General features: G+C 44.5%; 1 protein-coding gene across 3 annotated transcripts in view; it reads right to left on the bottom strand.

Annotated features, from left to right (window-relative positions):
• ZRANB3 (zinc finger RANBP2-type containing 3) overlaps positions 1–14,041 on the bottom strand; it is a 615,617-nt gene extending 601,576 nt beyond the window's left edge. For 2 of the 3 annotated variants that reach the window (XM_085645761.1, XM_085645763.1), the window contains exon 1: positions 13,850–13,987. The gene's annotated coding sequence lies outside the window, so the exon portion shown is untranslated. Of the gene's footprint in view, positions 1–13,849 lie in introns of all 3 variants that reach the window. The other variant, XM_085645762.1, reaches the window with a different exon arrangement.
• Between the last annotated feature and the right edge of the window lie 12,735 nt (positions 14,042–26,776).

Genomic DNA, 26,776 nt, shown 5'->3' with positions numbered 1-26,776 from the left:
TTTTGATCTTGGTAGGAGGAGAAAAAATAGAAGAATATTTATTTGATTGGTGAATTAATTTAGAAATAATAAATTAAGATGAAAGTGCAGATGGAAATATGGAGGAAAAAATGAAGTCCTATATGGAGAAAATGTTTGATGGGTTGTCAGCATCAATTGATAAAAAAATAGAAGATACTTTTGAGAAAAGTTTAAGGAAAAGAGATAATAGACAAAAAAGTGGTGAGGAAGAGAATTAATGGACGACTGAAGATGTCGAGGTTGTGGCAGGAAGGTCTGGTGTAAGTGGAAAAAGGAAGGAGAAAAGGAAAAATGTGGAAAAAAGTAAGAAAATAATTGGTGACGAACGTAAGGTTCGAAAGGATAAGGCTATAAAGGCCAAAATAAGCTCAATAAAGGCGCAAAAGAGGAAACACAGTGCAGTGTCCTGTGATTCGAGTTCATCTTCAGGTGATGTGGAACTAACATGTAGTTCTAGCCTGGAGGATTCCGATGTTGAGGAGGTCCCTATAAAGAAAAGGAAATATGAGGAAAAGGAAATTAAAATGGAAATAGGAGAATTTGTGGATCCTCAAGGGGAGGATATGTTTGATCCGCTGTTGATTCAGCATCCATTATCACCACAGTGGACTCCGGCTGATCGTGTAGCCAAGTATATAAGATTTTGGATTAGGAGGGAGATACCTAAAGAGGGAGATACCTAAAGAGGTAAGAACAAGGCTACGTTCAGAGTGCCCAAGGCCTAGTCTAAATAGTAAGGTGGCATATACACCTGAGTTAGATCAGAAGATGCTGGCCTTCATAAATAAAGGTGGAAGGGACCCAAGGAGAGGACTCGACAAGGGTTTAAAAGGTTGCCAAGACAGGCTTTTGGACGTCTAGGGCCCGCTGACAAAGGTTTTTGATATGTGTGAGGAAGCACATAGTAGTAACACTGGTGTGGATGTAATTGAGGTGCGCCAGTGGCTGCAAAAGGCGATCTGTTTACTTGGAAATGCGAATGCAGCTTTATGCTTGGAAAGGAGAAAGAGTATACTTTTTAAAATAGACCCAAAGCTTGCAGAATTGGCTGCCAAGGAGTTGGGTGAGGAAAGCGAAGGCTTACTTTTCGGAGATGATTTCGTGAAGGACATGGCCTGATATGTTGGCACCTTCAATAGCCTACAAAAGGTCCAGAAGGACATTAGAAAGGTTTTTGGAACGGCCGGGCGAACGCGGGGTCGGTTTCCCGGCCGAGGACAGGGCTTCACCAGAAGCAATTTTGGAAGAGGCACAAGACCTTATGGAGCAAGTTATGGAGTAGGATATATGTTCGCGAGGTCAGATCAGGGAAGTTTCTTTCTGCAAAGACAAAGGGGAAGAGCAAGAGGATCGCGTGCTGAGAGGAGAGCAAGAGGAGTTTCAGGTAAGACCTCTAGCAGGCCATTCTGTTACTCGAATAAAGTTGGGCGGCAGACTAGCCCAATTTGTTTCACGTTAGGAGGAGATAACTCAAGATCCTTGGGTGTTGGAAACTATTGCTGGTTACAGGATAGATTTTATCAGTACTCCAGTACAGGTGAGAGTACCAAAAATATTAAGATTCTCAAGAGAGATGGAGTTGCTAGTGACAGAGGAGGTGTTGGCATTGGAAGAGAAAGGTGCGATAGAGCCTGCAAGGGAAGTACAAGGCGGATTCATAAGCAATTTGTTTTTGGTGGAGAAAAAGGAGAAAGGAATGAGACCGGTAATAAATTTGAGGGAGCTGAACGATTGGGTTGGTTACAATCATTTCAAGATGGAAGGGATACACATGTTGAGAGATTTGTTGAGGAAAGGAGATTGGATGACGAGGTTAGATTTGAAGGATGCTTATCTAACGATTCCGATGTGTCAGGAGCAAAGAGACCTTTTGCAATTCAGGTGGAAAGGGAGAAGATGGAGATTCAAGAGTCTTCCGTTCGGACTAACATCAGCTCCATGGTGCTTTACTAAGGTGATGAGGCCGGTGGTAGTCTGGTTGAGATCAAGAGGAATTCGTCTGATTGTGTATCTGGACGATATTCTAATTATGGCAGAGGAAAAGGATCTGGCGAAGGATCGACAGAATTCGCAGTGAAAGTCATAGAGGATCTGGGTTTTGTAGTGAACAAGGAGAAGTCTTGTGTTGTACCACAACAGGAAATGAAATGTTTAGGTTTTCAGAAAAGGACGTTGGAATGTGTATTGAAGTTGCCGATGGAGAAGGTGAGGAGAATCAGGAAGGAAGTGAGGAGAGTCAGGAATGCAGAGTGGATAACTCTGAGACAATTGGCTCGTTTGCTGGGTCTTCTGTCATCGTCGATTCAGGCAATTTTCCCAGCTCCTCTGCATTATCGTGCATTACAGAGGTTGATGGCATACCATTTAAGGAAGGATGCGAGATATTCACAGAAAGTGAGAATGAATCAGGAAACTCAGGAAGAGTTGGATTGGTGGATAATGAGCTTGAATGCATGGAACGGAAGGGCAATATTTGGAGAGATGCCAGAGGTAGAGATAGAGTCGGATGCGAGCATGCACTGATGGGGTGCGAGGTGTGGAATGGTTGCAACGGGGGGACAGTGGTCGAAGGAAGAAGGAAAGATGCATATAAATTGCTTGGAGCTTCTGGCAGGATCTTTTGCGATAAAGAGTTTTGTAAAAGATCAGGTGAAGTGTTGTGTACTTTTGAAAATGGACAATTTGTCAGCAGTTCGGTATGTGAACAAAATGGGAGGAGCACGGTCAAGGGGGTTGGCGGAGCTAGCGAAGGAGTTTTGGGAGTTTTGCTTGGAAAGCGAGATAAAGGTTCAGGCACAGTATATACCAGGGCTGAACAACGTAAAAGCGGATTGGTATTCAAGATACCTGAGGGATGTAAGCAATTGGAGACTGAAGAGAGGAGTTTTTCTGAGTTTGGAACGGTTATGGGGTCCGCTGAAGGTGGATCTTTGTGCAGACAGGTTGAATGCTCAGTTGAAGGATTTCTAAAGTTGGAGGCCGGATCGAGAGGCGAAAGGGGTGGATGCATTTCTACAGATGTGGAAAGAGGGAAGGAGTTATGCGTTTCCTCCTTTTTCAATGATCCAGAGAGTCCTGAACAAGGTCAGGAGGGAACAAGCAGAGTTAGTATTGATAACCCCTTTTTGGAGAGCTCAGGTTTGGTTTCCGCATGTAATGGATCTTCTGGTGGAGGATCCGGTGGTCTTGCCAGACATGAGGGAAATTCTACTGGATATTCAGGGGAATGTTCACGAAATGGTGGTGTCAGGGCAGTTACGGTTGATAGCTTGGTTGATTTCAGGAGAATATGGCAGATGCATGGATTATCAAAGAGAGCGGAGGATCTTGTGTCTAAATCCTGGTCAAGGGGGACTTCAAGGTCATATGGTTCAGCATGGAGAAAATGGAATGATTGGTGTATTAAGAGGGGTTTGGATCCCATATTGGCACCTGTGGTAGAGGTGGCGGATTATTTGTCAGAACAGTTTGAAGAGGGTTTGGCATATAGTACAGTAAATTCAAGCAGGTCGGCGATTTCAGCAGGTCATGCATTGGTAGATGAAATTCCTGTTGGTCAGCATGCTTTGATTAAAAGAGTTGTTAAAAGTGTGCGTATTATGCATCCTCCAAGGGCAAAGTATTCTTCACTTTGGGATGTTTCAGTAGTATTAAGGGAGTTGGAGAGTTGGGAGCAAATTCTAGTCTAGATTTGAAACTCTTATCATGGAAGTTGGTTATGCTTTTGTGTCTGGTTTCTTTTAGGAGGGTTTCTGATGTAAGAGCTTTGGAGGTGAATTCAAGGTTTTTTCAGCCAGAAGAGGTTTGTTTTGAGATTAGGAAAAGAAGACTATGTCTAAAACAATTTTGTATTCTCTTTATGAGGGGGATAGGGTTTTATGTGTGGTAAGTTGTTTAAAGGAATATGAGAAAAGAACCTTGGGTTTGAGATCAGAAAACTGTTCACAATTACTGATTTCATATGTTAGACCATATAAGGATGTATCAACACCCACTTTAGCAAGGTGGATAAGGGGAGTGATGATTAAGGCTGGTGTGGATATTAGTGTTTTTGGAGCACATTCAGTAAGAGGAGCTATGGCGAGTAAGGCTTTCATGAGAGGATTTAGTTTAAATGATATTGTGAGATCGGCTGATTGATCTAATGATGATACTTTCAGAAAATTTTACTTTAAGCCTGTGGAAAATGTATTGGATTCGGTTTTAGAAGAACTTTGAACATGCATAATATTGGCCTCCGGGCCTTGCTATAAAATGCAGATTTTCCACAGTTTTAATGTATAGAAAATCATGATTTTATTAAAGGCACGGAGGCTAATATTATCCCTCCACTGTGCCCTCCCTTGATTGTTAATACGTTTGTTTGTTTTGTAGGTTAACAAAGAAGAAGAGATTTGGCATTAAAGACGGAAGAATTTAGAAGAAGAAGGAGTTTGTTTTGGGACTTGGTTCTTCGCAGCTACAAAAGAGGAAGATGGCTGCCTGTTCAGGGGTTATAAGCATGTTCAGGGTTCTAGAGTGTTTATTCGTATTCTAATTCCATGCAATGTTGCTGCTGTTTGAGTAGTAATAAAGGAACTATGCACAATATTAGCCTCCGTGCCTTTAATAAAATAATGATTTTCTATACATTAAAACTGTGGAAAATCTGCATCACTACTTGTGGCGTTGTCATTCCTGTTGCAGCTATTTTGTTACCTTGTTGTTAGGGCCAAGCCTTTCCATTGTCAAAATACTGCAGAATAACATTCAGCAAAGAGAAACTATGGCTCAACATCCAAGCTGCTTTCGGCACAAAACACACTGCCATGACTGAGATGCGATTCCAATGGAACGTCTAATGAGCTTTGAGAAATAAATGGTGCATGAAAGACAAAGGTGCTAAGGTAAAAATAACGCGCAGAATTTTTTCAATTATTTTTGGAACTTTTTTGAGAAGCGGAAAAACGTGAAGAATAATGACCAGCCATGCGCCTATCGTCGAGGCTTTTCTGGTGCTCATTCCAGTGAGCTGCAGGCCCCGTTTGTTTTTCTATACTCAGGATTGCTGCCTCGAAGCTCAATGATGACGTTGACGAATGTCTGCCCTAGGGCAGTATGTTGCAGAGCAGGAAGACCCAGTCATGTGACTACTGTACTTACAAGTGCATGACAGGCTAAAGCGACGGACCTCAAGCTCTTGCTTTAAGTGGTATGTCAGACGTCTGCATGAATGTGCTGTCTTCAGCTGGTGTGTGACCCAGAACTCAAGAAACAAGCGGTCTTCACTTTTCAAGCACTCTCACTCGTGCTTGTGGCGGCATCCACATTGCGGGAGCGAGCAGCGGCGCGCAGGGGACATCTGTTTGTAATTAACGTGCCCGCGCCGCTGCTCGCTCCCGCAAGGTGGATGTCACCACAAGCACGAGTGCTTGAAAAGTGAAGACAGATTGCTGAAGGCCCTCTCCTAGAGCAGCGCATGCGTGCTGCCTAGGCGAGACCTAACAAGGCTCATCCACTCTTACCTAATTAGGCATAAGATAGATATATGTTTCTTAGAAGAAACACATCTCTGAACACGATAGACGCCAAACTACAAAATAAACACGGGAGAGGCACACTCATCGGTTTACTCTAACAGTGCAAGAGGAGTAGCTATATTGATAAGACGCGGCCTAAGTTGGACCACATCCCGCACTGCCACTGACCCTGAAGGCAGATACATCATTATAAACGGAACCTTAGGCACAATCCCGATTACTCTGGCAGCAATATATAGGCCCAACACGGACGACCCCGGCTTTTTTGACACTGTCTGATCAAACATTTCTCTGATGGACTGTGGGGCTTTAATTTGGGGGGAGATTTCAATGCCATCTTAAATGACAAACTGGATTGCTCAGGCGCTGCCCGTAACCTACACCAAGGGCGCTACAGAAGCTAACATCCATACTCCAAGAACAAGGGCTGTTAGACATATGGCGCAAATGGCACTCAAACACCACTGAAGGCACATGCGTTTCCTCGCAGCACACCACCTGGTCCAGACTGGATTTTTGGCTGACAACAGGCGATGTGGCGACCTGAACTACAAACACTCGACACATGGCGCGCACAGTATCGGATCACGCAACTGTCCTTCTTAGTTGGACAATACCCAAGACAGCCACCTGGGCATTTAGCTGTTGTTTAACCCCAAACGCTTTGCAGGACACTGTATTTAGGGAAGAGATCCGAAGCGAGATACTACAATTTTTCGATCTCAACGAGGGATCGGTGTCATCCTCCTCGGTAGTCTGGGAGGCCTTTAAGGCTGTCATCAGGGGAGCATGCATAGCCAAACAGACAGTGCCTGGCACGGCTAGAACATGACATCCACAATATGGAACTCATGTTAGCTAACAAAGGTAAAATTACTGAATACGAGGAAGAAGCCCACAGAGAAAACTACTATCTACGCAAACAGACCAGGGCTAGACGATACGGGGTGGGGGCCCGTGTTGGCAGAACCCCTGCTTCAATACTCAGATGCCCATGGGCATCATCATATATTGTCGAATTCCTTGACGATAACTCCAGCCCTATTAGAGGACAGCGCGTCACACTTGACCTCCTCACCGAATTCTATGCCACACTTTACACTTCCACTGGAGGCCGTCCACATGCAGAGCTGAGTGACTACTTAGAATCGATTGAACTAATATGGCTAGGCGAAGCGCACTGCACTCACCTGGACTAACCCTTTACATATGAAGATATATTCAAACCATAAACAGCATGCCAAGCGACAAAGCTCCCGGACTAGAAGGGTTGACAGTCTTCTTCTATAAAACATACGCAACCCTACTGGCGCCTCACCTACTTGCAGTTTACCAAGAATCACTTGACAAGGGAACCCTATCCTCATCCATGCGGGAAGCAGTGATAATATAACTTCTAAAACCAGACAAGCCTGCACAGTAACATGACTATCGTCCATTTTCCCTCATAAACATAGACACTAAAATATTAGCCAAACTTCTTGCTACCAGGCTTCAACCTCTCCTCCTACTTATTGCCATACTGGACCAATTGGGGTTTATTCCAGGCCGCTCCATGGCACACAACTTGCGCACCTTCTTTGCCACACAACACCATTTAGACCTTCGCCTTCAGGCCCGTGCCGCCTTCCTAGATGCCACCAAGGCACTCGATTGACTTTAATGGGCATACTTATTCACCATACTATCGAGAATGGGATTGAGTACGAAATGTGTCTAACTAATACGACTACTCTACACCAGCCCCACGGCCAGGCTGAAAGCCAACGGCATAATTTCAGACTCCTTTCCGGTGTCTCATGGCACCAGGCAGGGTTGTCCCCTTTCCCCGTTCCTTTTTGCCGTGGCTATGGAGCCCCTGGGAGCAAGAATTCCCCCTAACATGGGCCACAGGTCCGATAAAATGCCTGGGGATTTGGCTCAGTCGAGACATGCAGAAACTTTAGAACATGAACTATGGATGAGCTATGGACTGGTTGGAAGGAAGGGTGACATCCAGGTCCAGACTACCTCTTGTCCTGGCAGGCAGGATCGCCGTAGCGAACATGGTGGTGCTACCAAAGTTTCTCTATTTGTTTGTAAACATACCCTTGCCACTAACCCGGGCTTCCTTTAAGAAACTCCGCTCCCAAATGGTATCCCTTGCATGGGCAGGTAAGCAACCCTGCATATCCTGGGAGCTCCTAATACTGCCACTCAAACAGGACGTCCTCGGGGCTCCTGACCCCACGCTATATGCATTGTGAGCACAGGCCCAATTTGTGCACTACTGGGTACATCCTACACCTTTCCAACCCCATGTGGCTGTGGAAAAGGATATAGCTGCACCCATTCCACTGCAAGTTGCCACATATCAAACATACAGACACCCCAGAGAAATAGTAAACATGGTAGAGACCCTTAGGTGGGCATTGGAAGGTCTAAGCAGATGGGCGAATACCCCGGCACTTCACCCTCCAACCATCCTGCTAGCACATCACCCCCTTATTCCCTCTCTGCACAACAGCGGGGCAAGTTCTCATGCTCGACAATTTGTAACACCTCCTTTGTGGATTTATATCCAGATAACAAATTCATGACCCCCCAAAAATGAACTGGAGACTCCGACCCCATCACTGGTGGACCTGCTCTTATAATACCAAATAAGGGCGATATCCCTGCAAATTCATGCCTCTTTCCCCAATGCACCCTCTGTCCTGCCATCACTAGACCATCTGCTAACTAATCCCTCACCTCGGAAATTGATAACCCGCCTGTATAAAACTACTCAGCCCACAAACCCAGTAAGCACAGTCAAGGCACTAGCAGCCTGGAGTGAAGAGCTAGACCTTCCTCTCACTTATGAGCAGTGGACATACTGCTGCACTCATCTTGAGCTCCTAAATACAAGCTGTGCCTAATCCACTTCCAATTCCTCCATCGTTTATACCGCACCCCCCTAAAGATGCTTAGTATGGGTCTTTGGTCAGACGCAGTGTTGGAGATGCAGAAACCCACTAACGTCATTCTTGCACTCAGCATGGCAATGCCCCCCCCCCGCCATTGCCGACTTCTGGGACAGTGTCTACGATATAACACAGCAGATTACAGGGACGAGCCTGGAGCACATACCACTGGTGGGTCTATTGGGTCATGTAAAAAATGCCCCCTCTGACATATGCCGCCGTTCCGCCATTATGCTCCTACTAGCTACACACAGAATAGCAATGCACTGGACCAACATCACCCTCCACCCCCCCCAACAGGCACACGAATACAAGACATAACTTACTGCCAAGAGCAGTTAACAATTTTCTGGGAGCTGATGCCCCCAGCATCGAGACCCAAGGACATCTGGGCCCCATTCATACAATGGGCGAGTTTTCGGAGTGCAGCTACTCATAACACACCGAGCACACCCCCAAGCTAAACAATATCTCATTATCAAACCACCGAGCCCACACAGTGAAACTGAATTCCCTAACGTACTCACCAACACAAAGATCAGTTGAATAAAGAATGGGAGTGCTCAGCTACGCTATGCCGATGTACGTGTATCACAATGTGCTCAATTGCTTAATGTTGTTATTTTTCTCATGCAAAGTTCAACAAGACGTGGATTGTTTTGTAAGATGCCTTATCCCTCCAGCCCCCGTCCCCGAAAGTTAAGGGAGGAAAATTCTGTTCATAATGTGCCATCTGTTTTATTAAAACAATAAGCGAAGGCAACATGTATGGTTATTAACGTCAATGAATAAATCATAAAATCTTTATTTCGGTTTATAATAACATAAAAGATACTAACATATAATTCCTTGTCAATAGTGCTCAAAATAGAATTGGTACAAAAAAAAGTACACCAGATTCTAAGGATATTAATGTGTACTTTCTTATGGAAAAAACTCAAATAAAATAATTAAAAAAATCAAAAAACAAAATCCACTTTCTCTTGATATACTTCCCACAAAGGAGGGAAGAGTCTGCCGATTACTGAAAGTCCAACACTGTTGCACATACATACCATACCTGACAGGACCAAAGATTTTCAAGGTTATATTAAAATCATTAAGGATTTAAATAAAGACATGAAAGATTTAAAAGCATACGGTGCCTGGAAAATCATAGGTAAGGGATTGTCAAATAACACCAGCTGGTTTGGAAACGGATTAGTGATTTCCATCTTGAGACCTGTAGTGGTGATCTTTGAGCATAATGCTGCTGATATTGAAAATCAAATCCTGCGGTTACCACAAGAGAAAAAATTGTGAAGTCAAAAGAACAAGAGCTGGGTTTGAAATGGAAGAAGAAAAATGCAAATTTTAGGATGACTTAAAAGACCTAGAGGAGAGTATAAAAAGGAGACTAAAGACAAAACATCCATAATCCATGATGAAGTCTGATGTAGTACATAAGATGATAGCTTGATTTGCCATCAGAGGGGGACTGATGCAGCATGATTTTAAAAATCATAATACACAACATGTTTATACACAGAAGACACAAAAGGTTGAAAGTACACATTGAACACGTTAATACTCAGTGGTACAGGATACAGAGACAAGTGTAGTAGATGCATTGTAAAAAAGTCCATTAAAACATGAAGAGAAACAAAAACACATTTATATGACAACACTAATACATATAAACAAGTTGCAATATTGAACATGTAATGCACATTTTGCTTATTAACGTATACTGATGAAAAGTGTAAAGCTAAATGAAGTGGTCTAGAGTTTTTCAAGCTCTTTGCTGAGAAAGCACCAGTTAGATAAGTCGGTGAAAAACTGAATAGCAGTGAAGTAAATACAAGCTTGAGATTTTGACTTATGATATTAGAGAAATATTTAAAACGAATTTTGTAGGAGGAAAATAGAAAAACGTACATTTATATGAATGTTGTGAAAAATTGTGGCAGTAGGACATTTCTAACGTTAGCAATTTTCATGTCATATTTTGTTAAAATATGCATATCCTTCTTATGAATTGATTTCATTATATTTGAAGTAATGTTTGAGCTCATTTCATTTAAATGTACAATGCTTTCCTAAAGGACTTCATGAAAATGCTTTTTCTCTGGTGCTAACCATTCCCCTCATTAAATACAATGGATTGTTCTTTGCAACTAAAAAGCTACTTATTTTGTCTCGTATATGATTTCCCCAAACATTATGACGTTTACAGTGAAATATTCCTGAGGGAATAGAATTTCACCTATGGCTTTAAGTTGCAAATTTGTATTTCTTTTCTATCAATGTTAGGCCTGTGAGGACTCACAATTTCTTGTTTCTCATGACTAGCATGGAAAACCAGCTTGATGTTTCAATCATCTCAGGTGTGACATGATGTGAACATGGATATGTGGTAGTCTTTCGATGGTGGTCTGATGCCACATCACTGGACACTGCTAAAACACTCTATAAAAGAAGCAACCCCAAAAGAGGGGCACCGAACACCATTGATTTTTGCCTCTTGACCGGACGCCATTCTGATTTTTGCTTCTTGAGACCCGGATAGTACGCTGATCAATCATTTACTTTGGACGGTTTGAAAATGCTACAATCGGTAGCTGATGGACTGGGACCTTCTTTGCCAGACCTTTTCAATGTTTCCATTTCCATTATATCCTTAGCTCTAAGCTAATGGACTCACCCCCTAATGGACTTCAAGTATGAACTTTCTCCCTTTTGTAGGACCTGAGCTGTTAGGAATTTGTACAATCCGTCTGCTTTAAGGGGTAGAGGGGTTCTATAACTTTGCAAACTGAATCTTATTAATGACCATTCTATAACATTTGCCTAAATGTTTCGTGCCTTAATGCAAGCTGTAACATTCTTTGCGGAAGTCCTTAAGAACTTGCTTATTTGAAAGAATTTTGATTCTTTAATCAACAACAAAATGAATTTAAATCTTGTCTGAGTCTATCATTGAGTGGTTAGTTCTTCCATCTAAACTGTACTTCAGTTTAAATCTGCTGTAGAGATAATCAGAGAGCCCGATTAGAACATCAAGTTTGACTTCTTTTGTTCTGTGTTGCGATTGCAGAGCTTTTGGTTTGCATAATCCTCACTCAACATAACTTCTTTAGGAGGTTGGGACTTTCAGTTGCTATTCTTTATTTTTACAGTATGGTCTTAGGAGTGGTATACCTAAACTTGATTTCTAACTTGCGAGTTGGTTGTCAATTAATGATCCTCATTCGACAGCTAACGTGAGTTGGACACCCCAATTTCCACCCTTTCAATCATGGGAAAAAGATTAATCAGAGGATCATTGCCTCTGTGGAAAGAAAATGCTTCAGACTGCCTAATAGTAGAACGCCTAGTAAAGTTAAAGTAGTAAGAAGACTAAGCGCAGGGCTTAAAGTGGGTCGGGTCTCACCAGTGCTGAGCACCGGCAGTTTTTTTAAGGGGGCCCCGAAACAGGTCTCTATCGGACTCTGTTTTGTGCCCTGGCACAGGTGGTCCTTTTTTCCCGGACTGCAGTGACAGCAGGCACATTGATGTGCGCGTGCTCACACTGCTCACTTCTCACTAGTGGAGAAGTTACGGCATGACGTCATGCCAGGTGAGCGTTGTAGGGGAAGGGAAATCCTTTAAAGACAGTCATTTTCTCTCCGGATTTCCCTTCTCTTTTTGAAACTCGGGAGAAGGAACATTGTTGTGGTGTCACCAGGGCTTTAAGTGGAAGCTTTTTCAATATTATATACAAGCCATCAGGCGCGCAACACCCATTGGGCTCACTGGGCTTCAAGCCCCCCCCCCCGTCATGTGTGTCAGCCCGGCTGAGACAGCCTCGCGGGCTGCCGTCCGTCTAATTGCAGTCGCACCAGAGTACTTCACGGGTCTTTAAAAGACCATTTACTCGTTAATGAGGCTGTTGTTGTGTTTTCACCCCTTCTTACAGCCACTCTGCCTATGGCTGGAAGACATAGCCCCCCCCGAAATCTTTTTCAGCCCCCCCCCCGAAATTTCGCTCTAGTTGCCCGCCTGCAAGCCATAGTTACTGCTTATTTATCATATGCAACTAACAACCATTGACAAAGCCAATAGTCCTGACTTGTTTAAGGTATGATGTTTCTTGTATCATTTGGCTGGATGCAATGACAGAAACAGCAAAATACAAGTCGAGCAAAGATTTTCGCTTTCGTGTTTTTAAGCCACGCCCTTAATTTCATTGACCACGCCCCTTTGAGAGACCTCCTCCCTTCCAGTTTTTTCATCCCACTTAAAGCCCTTAGTAAGCGTATCAAATAGTGCAAAAGAACATTTTTTACGCACGCTTCTCGCTGCAACAGAGACAATAGCGAATTTGAGGGTTCTGTCTGCCAATTTGAAACCGCTGGATGAACGATGGTTAAGTGAATAAGCGCTGTGCGTTCTTTTTCAGTACCATTGTATCAACATGATGAAAGGACGCTGTTTTTCCTAGGTACGTTTGACAGCAAGTAAAATTAGAGCTCCCACGGTTACTCCGCAGGGTGGGCTTCATCCAAGAAAATCTATCCTGGTGACATGTCACAGGTGACCTTGGAACATTACGAAGTGTAAGGAAACGGTAGGCTTGAGGAGTCTTCATGAAAGTGAGGTATGCTAAAAGGATATTGATGGGTCTCTGCCGGGATACACCAGTAGCCACATGACTCAGTAGTGCAGGTGGGCGTTTTTAAGAGAATAAGGTTGCATAGGCTCATGTTTTGCTGCTCAACATGGATCGTGGGGAAGTTGTAGTGTAAATAATGAGCGCAGGGACCACTGGTGAATATAGAAGCTAAGAACAAACAAAGTACTTAGAAGAGATGAAGGGGAAATTAAAATACAAAAAGAGACACAAAAAGATAATAAAAGGAGGGAATGAAAAAACAAAACATGACGAAAGAAACCAACACAATAAAAAGGGGAGTGTGAAAGAAACGAAAAAAAGAAAAAATATTACAGATTAGTCGCTATAAAAGATCTGAATTAAACAAAATAACTAAAGATAAGAGGAAGTAAATCATGCAACAAAAATAATCGATTAGGACTGCAAGGAATAACATAACCAATGGAGCATCTTGGGACATAGGAACGTCTAAAAGGAAAACGTTCTAGAAGAATAAAGTAGCAAGAGGCCGAACCACGTACGAGCACGAGAGGAGGAGGCAATAATAGAAAGAAGGATATACAACACTAGAGAGAAATGTCACAGGGCAGAGTGTTACAATAGACTAACCCAGCGTGCGTGTCATCTTTAATAATCTAACACCCGACACCATACAATAATCACGGTAGTTAAGTACAATACATATTCTAACACCCGCTAGTCATAAGAGAGGTCCCAAACTAGGGACTTACCTCACGTTTCCCGACAGTGTCTTAACATTCCCGCCCCTCTAAAGTATTTCAAAAACTACCGCGAGTGCCAAAATGATAATACTGACAGCCAGTCACTCCGTGCCTCCCAATAAAAATGTCGATTGGTTAGAAAATCCAAGTATCCGCCCCGGAAAAGATGGAATCATTGCTCAGGAAATAGCCGCCATGTAGTCCATGCAGTATTTTCGAGAGCAGCGTTCACTAGTGCTTTGCCATACGTAAAGAAAGAACTAGAGTGCGAACTCCACAAACAGAAAGTGACAGCGCCGGGCGCCATTTTGCGGAACAATTATTATCTTTTTTGTTGCAGTTTTATGTTGCACGAACTCGACCCGAAGGTATTGTCGCGCTTTACATGAGCACCAGTAACATTACTATAGGACGCACTCGTTTTGTATTTTTAAGCACGGGGCGATTAAGATATTCTGAATATTTTTGTTTCTTATTCTTGCATACACATACATGCCAACATTTTAGAAGAGGAAAGTTGGAGATATGTAGAAAAGAAATTGGCAGAATACATTTCCCCATTGGCTTGTATTGAAGCAGAGGCAATTTCAGGCTGGAGACAGTCAAAATAAAGCACTATTTTGATGCAAAAATCAGGAGTCTCCTGCCTGAGTCGAGTATATTGGCATGTATGCATACAGGAGAACATTTTGTAAAAGGAAAGCCAAGCGGGAGATGTACGAAAAAAATAATCAGGGGAATGTATTTCCCCCTTAGACTTATATGGATGCAGAGATAATTTTAGGTGGGAGACAGCATAAATAAAGCCATTTTGGAATTTTTTTTAAACGCAGGGAGATACGTTATTTGCCCAGATTGTCCCAAACAATTACAACAAGCATTGGCATAGCCAATAGGTCTTGCCTTTGGGACCTTATAAGTGTTTAGTTATCCAGCACAATATCCTTGGTGCAACAACATCAACTGTTGCATGGCTAAACACTTATAAGGTCCCAAAGGCAAGACCTATTGGCTATGCCAATGCTTGTTTAAAAGGTATTTGGTTCACCAATGGTGGGCATTTTTATTTTGGACTATTGTTTGTCCCTGTCCGACCCTCAGAGTAAGGTAGTGGTCTTTTAGAAGAGCTGAGGTTGGTGGGATTTCATATAGAAGCATGCAAAGATTTGTAGGTGAAGCCTTTGGGGTGTGGTGAGGTGATTGAGGAGGTGTTCTCGAGGCAGCACCCCCGGGGGTGTACTGCATATGCTCCTAAACAGTTATAAATTAATCTGGTGTTTGGTGCAGGTTTGAAACCTCTTATAGAATTTTGTTGGTAGAAACATTTGATCACTTTCTTCTGGGCAGAAGCACTGGCGTCCTCATGAACTACTGCAGTAGATTCTGGAATTAAAATGGAACCCGCCACTGCAGGGCTGGACATAGCTAAACTAATGGAGTCCATCCAGCCTGAGCCATAACCAGAGTTTTAGGCATCTGTATGACACCAAAACTTCGCACTGGGAGGGAGTCGGTGCATCCGAGTTAGCCTGCAGCCACAAGCATGTGCTCGGCTCAATAAACCCACTGGCCAGACACAAGCATTAGCTAGTGATGTTAATGTATCCAGGTCTGGATCACAGTTTGCACATTAGTATAGCTCAGGTGACGTCCAGAAACAATGCATCTGGGGCAACATAAAAGCCTCTGAAGAAGTGGTAAGGCCTTGGACTTCTTTTCCACGATGAAGGAAGGGGAAGGAGTATTTCAGCCAATGCCTTTCTTGCTGAGGGAGTGGGGGTACAGCAGAGTCTGGGTCATTCCCCCCTGCCCTTGAAAAATTTCTCAGGAGGGTGACAGCTTGTCCCCTTTCATGTTTTATCAGCCTTCTCTCTTCACAAGGCCCAGAGACCTCCAGAGGGTTCCACCAAGGAGACCCTTTTTTCACAACTTTACCGTCGTAAAAAATAGAGGTAGGAGGCCCCAGCCCAGGAGAAACCGGAGAGACTCCACACTTTGTGGTCGATTTTCCAGCTAAATTGCTAAACCAGAGGAAATTCCAGGGCGCCGGCTCAGCTTCAAACAACTGTTTATAACATGTAATAAAACGTTTTACGGCCAGAGCCCTTCCCACCCATTTGTTCCCCCTTGGCTACATTCCAGGCATTTTGTGAGGGGAAGTTGCCACCAATATGACAGCTAACACCACTTTTTGCGCCCCCAGGCTACAGGCCTAGGAATGGTGGTCATTACACTTTATGGGCCACAGAGATCTATTCATGTGGTGCGAGCAGCTCTCTTAGAAGGGGCTTCATGGGCCCAGTATGTATTCAGTGCACAGAAGGGATGAGAGCCCGGGACATTGGTGTAGAAAAGAAGCAAAGGTCCCAGTCCGACTGTGGCACACAGCTTTTAGGCTTCGGGCTACATATGTTCAAAACCCCCACTGCTGGTAACGAGAACTCCAAAAAGGCATAACCCCAGACAAAAGGAAGGCGTCCGGAGAAAAACAACCAAATAAGAGAAAGCCGGCGAGGGGCCTCAGTCGACAAGTCATCGACTGTTCAAGTAGGGGAGTCCAGCTCTAATTCAGCGTCCAGCCACGTGTATTACTTGTGTGATCCTGGGCAAATTCTCATTGCCTAGGTTTCCTTGCTTTTAACAACCGGCATTAAATGCTTGTATGAGACATCGTACTGTTACAGAGAAAAGGAGGATAGAGTCCAAGCACCAAAAAAATGGAAGTTGGGGGAGGGGGAAACAACGGGAACAGCATGGACAGAAAGGACGAGATCACAACTGTGAAGGGCCAGCTCCTCCACTTTCTTTCTCACTTGGGAAACTGAAGCAGGAAAGGCGGTAAAGAGCAAGAAGAGGCGGAGGGGCAGCAGAGAGCCACGCCTCTCAAACATCCGCCCGCCACCCTCAGCAGAAACACAACCCAAAACCCGGTGCCACTTACACTGCAGGCTTGCAGGCTGTGGCCATCCGAAGGGGTCGAAGCCGCCGAAGCAGGGGCTGAGCCGGGCCTTGCGCAGAATGTAGGCACCCGGGTTGGTGACATCGTAGAGCGTGTGCGGCGCCAGCATCAAGGCCTCCATGCAGTCGTACATGGTGGGGCTGTGGATGGGCTCTCTGGAGGCGTCGGTTAGCCGACCTCCGCTCTCGTTTCCCCGGTCCTTTTATCAGTCGCCCACCTCCTCCTCCTGCTGCCCCTCTGTTTAGTACTGAAGATTACCTTTTGTAAGAGTCACAACCCTTGGGCCCGGGGTGTGGTCTAAGGCTGGAAAGGGGAGGGTAGGGGCTGATTCCAAACAGGCTGCGGGTATGCAAGGGGCGGACCAGAAACTGTAGGCCGTCCCTCCACATGCACCTGGGCGGAGCTTAGGGCTGGCCGTCGCCCTGCCTCCTGTGCCCAGGACGCTGACGGAGTGGGCCAGACCCTCCTTTCACATAGGCTGTATGTTAACAGAGGCGGGCTGATCAGCCCCCACCTTCACTAGAGCCCGGAGAATCTGATCTAACTCCGCCTCCACATAACCCAGCCTACCGCCCATTGGAACAAGTGGGAGGGGTGGGGGAGTGCGGCCGAGAGCACACACAGCGTTTCCCTTGGGGGAGCGAGCAGGGGCACCATCTGTTTGAAAGTTAATTACAAACAGATGGTTTCAAAGCTCGCTCCCGTAAGGGATTCGCGAAACGTGCACGCGTTGTCATTGAAAGCAATGCAATGCGTGCACGTTTTTGGCCGAAAAACGGAATCGATTCCTAAAGGTCTCCTCCCATGTAACGCATGCGCACTGCGTAGGCGAGACCTAAAAAGCGGCAAGCAGAAGAACTTGCACACACCAGTTAAAAATTGGGAGTCTCCCGCCAGAATCGGGTCTATTGTAATTTATAAGTGCTTTAAACGGGCAGTTACTGTCCGGTATTGAGTACCTGCACTTCTTTAATTTGAAAAGGAGAGTACCTGCACCTATCAGCACTACCACCATACATTTATTGGGAGACAGCCCTTCAAATGAGAAAACAGGTACACTAGATAATAAGTACCTGCATTTCTATATTTCCATTTAAAGCACTGCCTAGCAGTAGCACTTATGAATTCTGACTCCGGAACATAAATGCCAATAGACTCAGGCAGGAGACTCATGATTTTTGGAGGGGGGGGGGGAGTTCAAGCTGTGCTGCCTGCCGCTTTTTGTAGTTTGGGACAATCTGAGCAAATCACAAAATCTCTCTGTGCCGGAAAAAAAATATGAATATGACCCTGTGTAATGTAAGTGGTCCTCATGGAAAGCACCCTAATAATACCTTTGGGTCAAGCTTGCGCTACATAAAACTGCAGAAATAAAAATAAATAAAAAATAAAACAATTTACAGACCATTTTGCTCTTTTAGCCATTGCTTCAGGATCACAGTTCCCCTAATTTTACTTATGCCCGTCAACTGCTGGGCATGATTGGGGGCATTGCATGCTTTGCATCTGGGGTGGCAACCTGTTTTCTTTTTTAAAGGCAGGACCAGGATATTAATGTCCCAACAAATAAAAACAATACAATGACTAAAAGCAGGTATTTTCCCCCCTTTTTCAATACATACTTAAATAGTAAAATATAGGAAGAAAGCCCTTTAAAATGGTTTTAAAACTGCCTTATTAAGCCATGACTGATAATGAAAAAGTAAACAAAGACAGAAATACTGGTGATATTTTACAAGTTCTATGTACATGGCATATCCGGCTCTTAAAACAGAATTGTAAAACGTGAAGAAATGGATGGTATTTTGCTACGGAAAAGGCAGAAACCCTATTTGTTCAAATACAACCATCATGTCACACACACACATATACAGCAGAGCTGTCTTATTCTGATTAAAATCTGGACATGTAGGATTCATAAATCTTTGTACAACGCTCTTCACTGAAGAGCACAACATGAAACAACATTTCCATAAATGAGCTGGGAACCAGGGCAAGTCTGTTTTTATAAGTTTCTATTGAAAAGATGAACCCCAGAACTCAACTGGTAACACCCATACAGTACCTCTGTGCCAAACCACCCATGCATTTTCTTTTCTCTCACCATTATTATTATTATTATTATTAATTCACATGTGATAGAGCGCATGGCTACCCTTAGGCATCCCAGCGCTAGCGGCAGCAAGTGAAGGAGAACAATCTCAAGGCGGGTTCTGAAAGAGCCATGTTTTTAGTTGCTTCCGAAATGAGAGATGATGGGTTAATCAACGGAGACCAGTTGGGAGCGGGTTCCATAGTCTTGTCGCATTGTAGGCGAACATACGGCCTCCGGCTCGTGCTCTTTTGATTTTAGGTACTGTTGCCAGGAACAAATTAGCTGAGGGACGGTGAAAGGCCATATGGGCGAGATTGATTTTAGGGCCAATCCCCCATAGGGTTTTGTGCGCTATGCATATTGATTTGAACATTATGCATTCCTTTATTGGTAGCCAGTGCAATAATTTCAGCGCCGGCTTAGCAGACTGTGATCTGGGGATGATGTGCAGCAGCCTGGCTGCACAGTTCTGCACCACCTGCAGTTTTCTGGTGGTGGCCTTCGAGGGGGCCCAGGTAGAGAGAGTTTCCATAGTCTAGCCGGGACAACACTAATGCCTGTACCATGATCCTACGTGCGGTTACAGGAAGCAGTGGGAGAATTTTCCGCATTTGTCTGATGATGCCGTAACAAGAGGCTGCTAATTGTACTGCTTGGTTGTCAAATTTAAGTGACCTATCCAGCCATACTCCCAGGATTTTAATCCTTACTTTGGGTTTTGGAGACAGGCCAAGACATTTGGGTCAACTCAGTGCGGGAGTAGTGATGGAATAATTACCAAGGATTATTAGCTCCGTCTTGTCTCCATTGAGCTTGAGACACTACTGGTCCATCCAAGTGGCCACCGTTCCCAAACATGATTCCAAGTTGGTTGGCGCCTTCTTTGGGTGGCTTAAAGCTACCACTAGCTGTTTGTCATCTGCATAGGTCACAATCTGGATCCCATATGGCAGGACTATCTCAGCAAGGGGCCTTAAATAAACATTAAAAAGGGTGGGGCTCAATGAGGAGCCCTGTGGGACTCCACATGTGAGTGGTACCCTTCTTAAGGTGTGGTTGCCTTCAAAGACCTGATATGATCTATCTTTTAAAAATAATTTGATCCAGGTGAGGGCTTTGCCTGACACTCCCACCATTTTGAGTCTGTCAGAAAGGATATTGTAGTTGACTGTATCAAATGCGGAGCTCAGGTCACACAAGATGATCGCCACAGTGCCTCCCTGATCAAGGATTTTCCGTGATTCCTCCACAACTGCTAACAAGGCAGTTTCTGTGCCATGGTTAGGTCGGAAGCCTGTCTGGGGAAGTATGTAAAACCGAGTGGAATTCCAGGTACTCAGAGAGGATTCTGTTTACATGTTTCTCTAAGATTTTACTGGTCATGGGGCGGAGCGAGACTGGCCGATAGTTGCTCCACAGTTCAGGGTTAAGGTTGTTTTTATTTATAGTTCTCTTACCATGGCATGTTTCCATGACCTGGGCACTTGGCCGGAGATTATGGAAGAGTTTAGTACTTCCAATAGCACAGGTAGTATGACGTACTCCCCCTTGCGCAACATTTGCAGAGGTGCTGCATCAAGGGGGGATCCTGATTGGATTTTAGTGAAAATTTGGGATAGAGTAGCTGCGTCTATAGTGGAAAAGTCTTCTAGATGTGTGGAGCTGCCCCCCGAAGTTTCTACTTCTATGTCCAGGTTCTCGGGGTCAGAAGCGTGGGGAAACGTGTTGTAAATATCCAAAATTGTATTATTAAAAAATTCTGCTAGATCCTTGCAACGTTGCGGTGCAGATTCTGTAGGTAATTCAGGTGAGGGGCAGTTTGTCAGTTTTTTCGCGATTCAGAAGATTTCCCTTGGAGCGTTGGCTGCCACTGTGATTTTCTCCTCATAGTATTGTGCCTGTGCTCTCTTTGTTTCTGCCAGATACATTTTGATTGCTTCTCTAAATTTCAGTTTTTTTTCTAAGCTGTATTCTTTCCTCCAGGCTCTCTCTCTAGTTTTTACATTTTTGTTTAAGTTCTCGTACTTTAGGGGTGTACCACGGTGATCGCTTGTCCTTAGGCCTTTTTGACTCCATTTGTGTGGTATAAAGGAGTCCAGGGAAGATTCAATCCATAGATTACAATTATCAGAGGCTATACTGGGGTCAGGGTCTTCTAGAGGTTTAGAATTCAGTAAAGTTGTGGACCAACCCTCAGACAAAAGTTTCGCCCACGCTCGGTTCCAGCTCTTTGAAGGTTGCCTGTTAGTACTTGGAGTTGGCGACTTCCAGTGCATCGGGATTATAAAGTGGTCCGACCATGGCATTGGAGAGGGACTGTCTACTGAGAGCTTATCATCATTTGAGAATACTGGATCTAGGATGTGGCCCTTATCGTGCGTTGGGCTCATGACTTTTTGTATTAGTTGTATGGCTTTTAAATTTTATATAAGGCTCAGAGGCTCAGAGCCTCATATTTGCTAGGGTCCTCTAAGTGCAAGTTAAGGTCGCCTAGAATAGTAAAGTTAGGTGTGGTACTTGCAAGTGTTGCCGCAGTATCTGTAAGGGATTCTAGAAACCTCCCACATGGGCCCGGGGGGCGATAGATCAGAATTCCTGATAATTAACAGGTGGGGGAAAAGGTGAGTGAGAATGCCATGCTTTTGCAGTCTTGTATGATATCGGCCTCAATGCACCCCTTCACATGATCCTTAAAAATAACGGCAATCCCACCACCTTTCCGTAACACCCTATCTTTCCTTAGCATGTGATTACCAGGGGGTAGTGCTTGTACCACATCAGGCTCGGCGTCTTTATGCAGCCACGTTTCTGTCAGAAACAGAGCATCTGGCTGTTCTCCACTCAGGAGTAAGTTGATTTCTGGGATATGTTTTGGCAAGGACCTACAATTGAGGAGAAACAGTTTGAGCTCTGTCGCACTCTGCGTTATGGCATACTGCTGCGGGGCGTAACCTAAATTAAAGGGGCAGTTGGAACAAGATCTGGGCCCACTGAGTAAATTAATAGAGTGCCTGCATATGTCTTTGTGGGATGTGCGCAGTGCATACAACTGGGACGCTGAGTATCTTAAGAAATCTTTTGTTGGGACAGCGGTCCTGGCCCCTGGGCCGGCACGAACGGGCACAGACTGGCGCAGACAGGCTTGCCTTTGGCGCGCCCACTGCGCACGTCCGCTGCGCGTCCGCGCTGCCATGCGACTGAAGTAGTCAGTGGCTCCGCCTGTCTGACCTGTGCCCCGCCTCCTCTCGCCGTCTCTCTCCACACAACCGGAACTTTTCGTGGTGGACCAGGGATTGGCGCGAACTGCATGAAACGGAGCATTTACTGAAGGTGATTAATGCCTTAAAATGCCTTTAAAATTAACAGCCCCTTTTAGGTCAACGTTAAAATATGCTAAAACACTTCACAGCCGATTTAAAAGAATTGCCTAAAGTGCTCTGTGCCGAAAGGAGCGTGTGCTCTGTGCAAAAGTTGCAGCGTGACTGTACTCAGCGTGCTTGCTTGTCGCATGAAGCTTCAAAGAACTGCATCAGGTCCAGCCATAAAGTGTACTACACGCATCCTATAGATTTGTTAATTAACCTACTGCACACATTTATATTTCTTTCAGTTAGCAGACAACCCGGCAAGAAGGTTTTTATTTTCTTTAGCGCTGTCTTTCTTTTCAGCTTACATGTGCCCCTCCTTTCTTTTCAGACCAGTTAACTCAGTGTGAGCATTAACCGTTTGGGAACAGCTGTTTTCAATGAAAGCCCTAAACATTATGAACAGATGTAGCACCAAGGTGCCTAAGTTCACAAAATGTTTGGTGGGACCCAGTTCATATGATCAATTCCATGGGAAGACGAGAAACCCAGCTTGTCCGCCTGGATGCCTCTACTCACAAGCATGATAGCAATACCTCTGGAATGAAAGAAATTAAATAAGCAACATATTTATGAATTTTGTGTAGCACCAGACAACCCCTCCTTTAATGCCCAAGCTTGTTATCCCTTGAATTCTGAACGCAGGGACTAAGTCGTAATGAACATAAAAGGGGGGAACCATTGGCATAGGCAATGTCCATCAATGGCACTTTATCACTGTCACATCCTTATTGTGACTTCCATTACACCAAGAGGTGAAGTAAAAACATACCAATGTATATGTAAATATACAGTTTACAGAACATGTATTAACATATAAACCACATGCAGGGGTCCAAGACCCTTACGTTCTTGTTTGGTTTTTATTTGTGCCCTGTAAAAGGCTTAATCACTATTTGCATTCTAACAAGTAAACTAGATTGTACCCCAAACTGAAAAGAACCTAGTTAAGTTGCTTTACTAATGTAAATCACATATTATTTTTTTATTTATAGAGTTTTATATAGTGCGAACTTGACCCGAATAGGGTATCAGAGCGCTTTACATAGCACCAGTTGCATTACATGAGGATACGTTCATTTTTTTTTTGATTGTTAGGCACGGAGAGATTAAGTGATTTGCCCAGTATCACAGGATGTTCAGCGTTATTACCGAGACTCGAACCCAGTTTCCCACATTGGAAGTCGACTACCCCAGCCGTTAGGCCAACTCCTAATGAGGAGCTGACATTATAAATAAATCAAAATGACATTTCAAAACAAGGGTCACAATTGTTTGGTGCATTTAAAAGGCAGTTTTTCAAAAAGTAAAGAATATGTTTTGCCTTAATTCTTATAATGCTTGGGTGCTAAAGCCATCAGAAATGAGAGACGGGTTTGAATTGCGGCCTCATATGTCTCTAACACCTCACCTCAATCCTCTTTAAAAATACCGAGCACTCTTTCACACCTTGTCTTTCTGAAAAAACTTGCCTGACAATAACATAAGAAATGCATACGTTCAGCCAGTAAACAATGTGAATGTCCTGGCCCAACCATTGTGCTCTTGTCACAAATCATTGGTGGGCCCAAGCCTCATAAGACATTATGACTTGGCTCCAAAGTCTGGGATTGCACAGCGCCACGCCGCCCCCCTCCTTTCACCTTCACAGACCTGCTCCGGTAAGGTGGTGGCCCCTGGGCACAGCAAAACACACAAGATGATGGACGGAATGATGCACATTGGCAAAACATTCACCCCCAGTCACAGATCTGGGTTTAATCCATGTTGTTTTGCTCACCACGCCACCCCAGTTCAGACATGGCCATATGCAAATCAGTCTTGACCCTGTGCCTCATGGGAACAGTCCAGCCCGAACTGCCAAGCCATATCTTCCCTGGACCGGAATCAAGCATCCTAGGACCGGTTTCGGGGTTTCACCCCTCTTCAGCCAGGATAGCTTGACTCCAGTGGCGCAGTGAACACGGGACCCACGTCTGGGCATCCCCTTCCCACATAGAGCGAACAGCAAAACACACAAGATGATGGACGGAATGATGCACATTGGCAAAACATTCACCCCCAGTCACAGATCTGGGTTTAATCCATGTTGTTTTGCTCACCACGCCACCCCAGTTCAGACATGGCCATATGCAAATCAGTCTTGACCCTGTGCCTCATGGGAACAGTCCAGCCCGAACTGCCAAGCCATATCTTCCCTGGACCGGAATCAAGCATCCTAGGACCGGTTTCGGGGTTTCACCCCTCTTCAGCCAGGATAGCTTGACTCCAGTGGCGTAGTGAGCACGGGACCCACGTCTGGGCATACCCTTCCCACATAGGGCGAACAGCAAAACACACAAGATGATGGACGGAATGATGCATGTTGGCAAAACATTCACAGCCACCCGAAGCATTTTATTTTAAACTTGGGGAGGTGGTGGTCCCCGGCAGGACCGGTTGACTGAAGCAAGCACCGGGCATTGTCCCGGTGGGACGGAAGGGTGTGGGCCGGTTTTGGACCAGTGGGGACCGTTTTTGATACAAGGGGGAAGAGTTTTGCAGCAGTGCTGCAATTTCGGACCCCAGTACCAAAAGCAGCAGCAGAGTTTTCCACGTGCACCCTACCTCTGCGGTGGTCCATGTGGACCCCCAAGCATTTAATATGTAGCCTCAGGAAAGTGGTGGTCCCCGGGGCCTGGGGGTCCGTCCGGCCCCCGCGCTTATTAATATAATTAGCCCTGGGAAGCTGGTGGTCCCTGGGGCATTTTTAAGACCATGGAGGGGGGCCCCATGTGCCCCTTCTATTTTTTTTATAATCCCCGCATTCCCCGGGACCTGGCCCACCCGGTGGCTACAATTAAAACAAGTGCGCTTTTTAAAAAATTCACGGCGATATTTGAAAATATTTTGCAAATATCTACATGATTAAAAAAGAAAATGCTTTCAGGCCAAGGCAGGGTTCCAGGGGAACCCCAAGGCATGGGGGTCAGGGTAACTACTAACCTGCCCCCTTTTCTTTTCTTTCCTGTTTTTTTGTGAGACTCGGCTGAAGCCGAGTCCCAGGATGGCTGCCAACACTTCCTGGTTGAAGTGTCGGCAGCCAATCAAAGCTCTGTATTTCCCTGCACAACCTATTATTATTCGTGAAGTTGTCACAATCACAGATTTCCTTAAATTTCTCAACAACTGCTGAACATATTTACACCAAATAACAAAAAGCACAACCTGTGAACCCAAAGCTAGCTTTCTGCCAAATTTGGTGTCATTCTGTCCAGCGGTTCGGGCTGCAGTCGTCTCTAAAGCTCCTATGGGAATTAAAATAGGAAACTCACTATTTTAGACCACACCCCTTTTTCTCTGCGCACTTTGGGAAACTTTTGTGAAGATACGTCAAATGGCGCCAAAGATATAGGCAAGTCAGAATGCGCTTTTTCTGTGTAAACATGGTACTAACTATAACTACACACTGGCAACCACCAGTAGGTAGTAATGATATCAGGCTGAAAATTACAATGTAAAATAATAGACATTCACATCAATATTTACAGAAACAAAATATGATACTTATACTTCATTCCGTATACATACAATGATTTACAAACACAGTAAAATCCTATTATTTTCATTCCCACACATTGTTAAAAATCAAGTGAAAATTCTTTTATCACTCATACCAATCGTATCCCTCTTCAAGACCTCACATATTTTGACATCCTGATCTTTTTTATTGTTGTTTCTCTTCAGTACATTATACAGTATAATATAAAAAGTAGTAATGGATCTATGCAAATAATTGACACAGAATTTCAAAGGTTCTGTTGGTTAACCCCATATTCTTCAGGACCTTACCAAATTTAAAATTTACTGAGAACAATTGCATTCCCACTACAGAATCTAATTAAACATATCTCACTATGGTGCAAATCTCCTCCCCCGTTTTCATGCTTGTGGGACTCAGGCAAATTTATTGGTACAAGCATAGGCTTGGCAGAAGTGTAGGCACTAGTAATTATCCCAAAGATTGGCCCATAGCTCCGTCCAATTCCCTTTCGGCACAACAATTTAATTCTGGCAAAGATTAGCACTAACAGCAACTGTTTCCCTCTGCTCACGTTCAGGCACAATCTTACAGTTTGTGCAGACACAGTACAGCTTAAATATTCAGTGATACTGGTGAATTCCAAGTATGGGCCAGTGTGATCATCGTCTTCTCACACTTGAGCTTCACACCAGGATGGGCGATCACTGATCGTGGTCTAGCGTCCCTCAGGATCACAGGCGCTGTGCAACACACTCAGTAGGCTTGTCGTTGGTTCTGGCCTTTGGGCTAACACAGGTAGGCTTTCTTCTTTGGTAGTTTGATCCTTTGGGGTCAGTGACGGTAGACACTTCTCTTTGGCAGTTGTGGCCCTGGAGGCCGATGTAGGCAAACATTCATTTTCTGCAGCTGAGGCCGAACCAACAGTTCCTCTTCACTTTTAGTTTATTGACAGTTTGATGTTGTGCCTAAAAAGGCAATACAAATAATTCATGCA

Source organism: Triturus cristatus, chromosome 3_1 (assembly GCF_964204655.1).
Source record: "Triturus cristatus chromosome 3_1, aTriCri1.1, whole genome shotgun sequence".
NCBI classification, from domain to species: Eukaryota; Metazoa; Chordata; class Amphibia; order Caudata; family Salamandridae; genus Triturus; species Triturus cristatus.
This window is presented reverse-complemented; position numbering and strand designations above follow the sequence as displayed.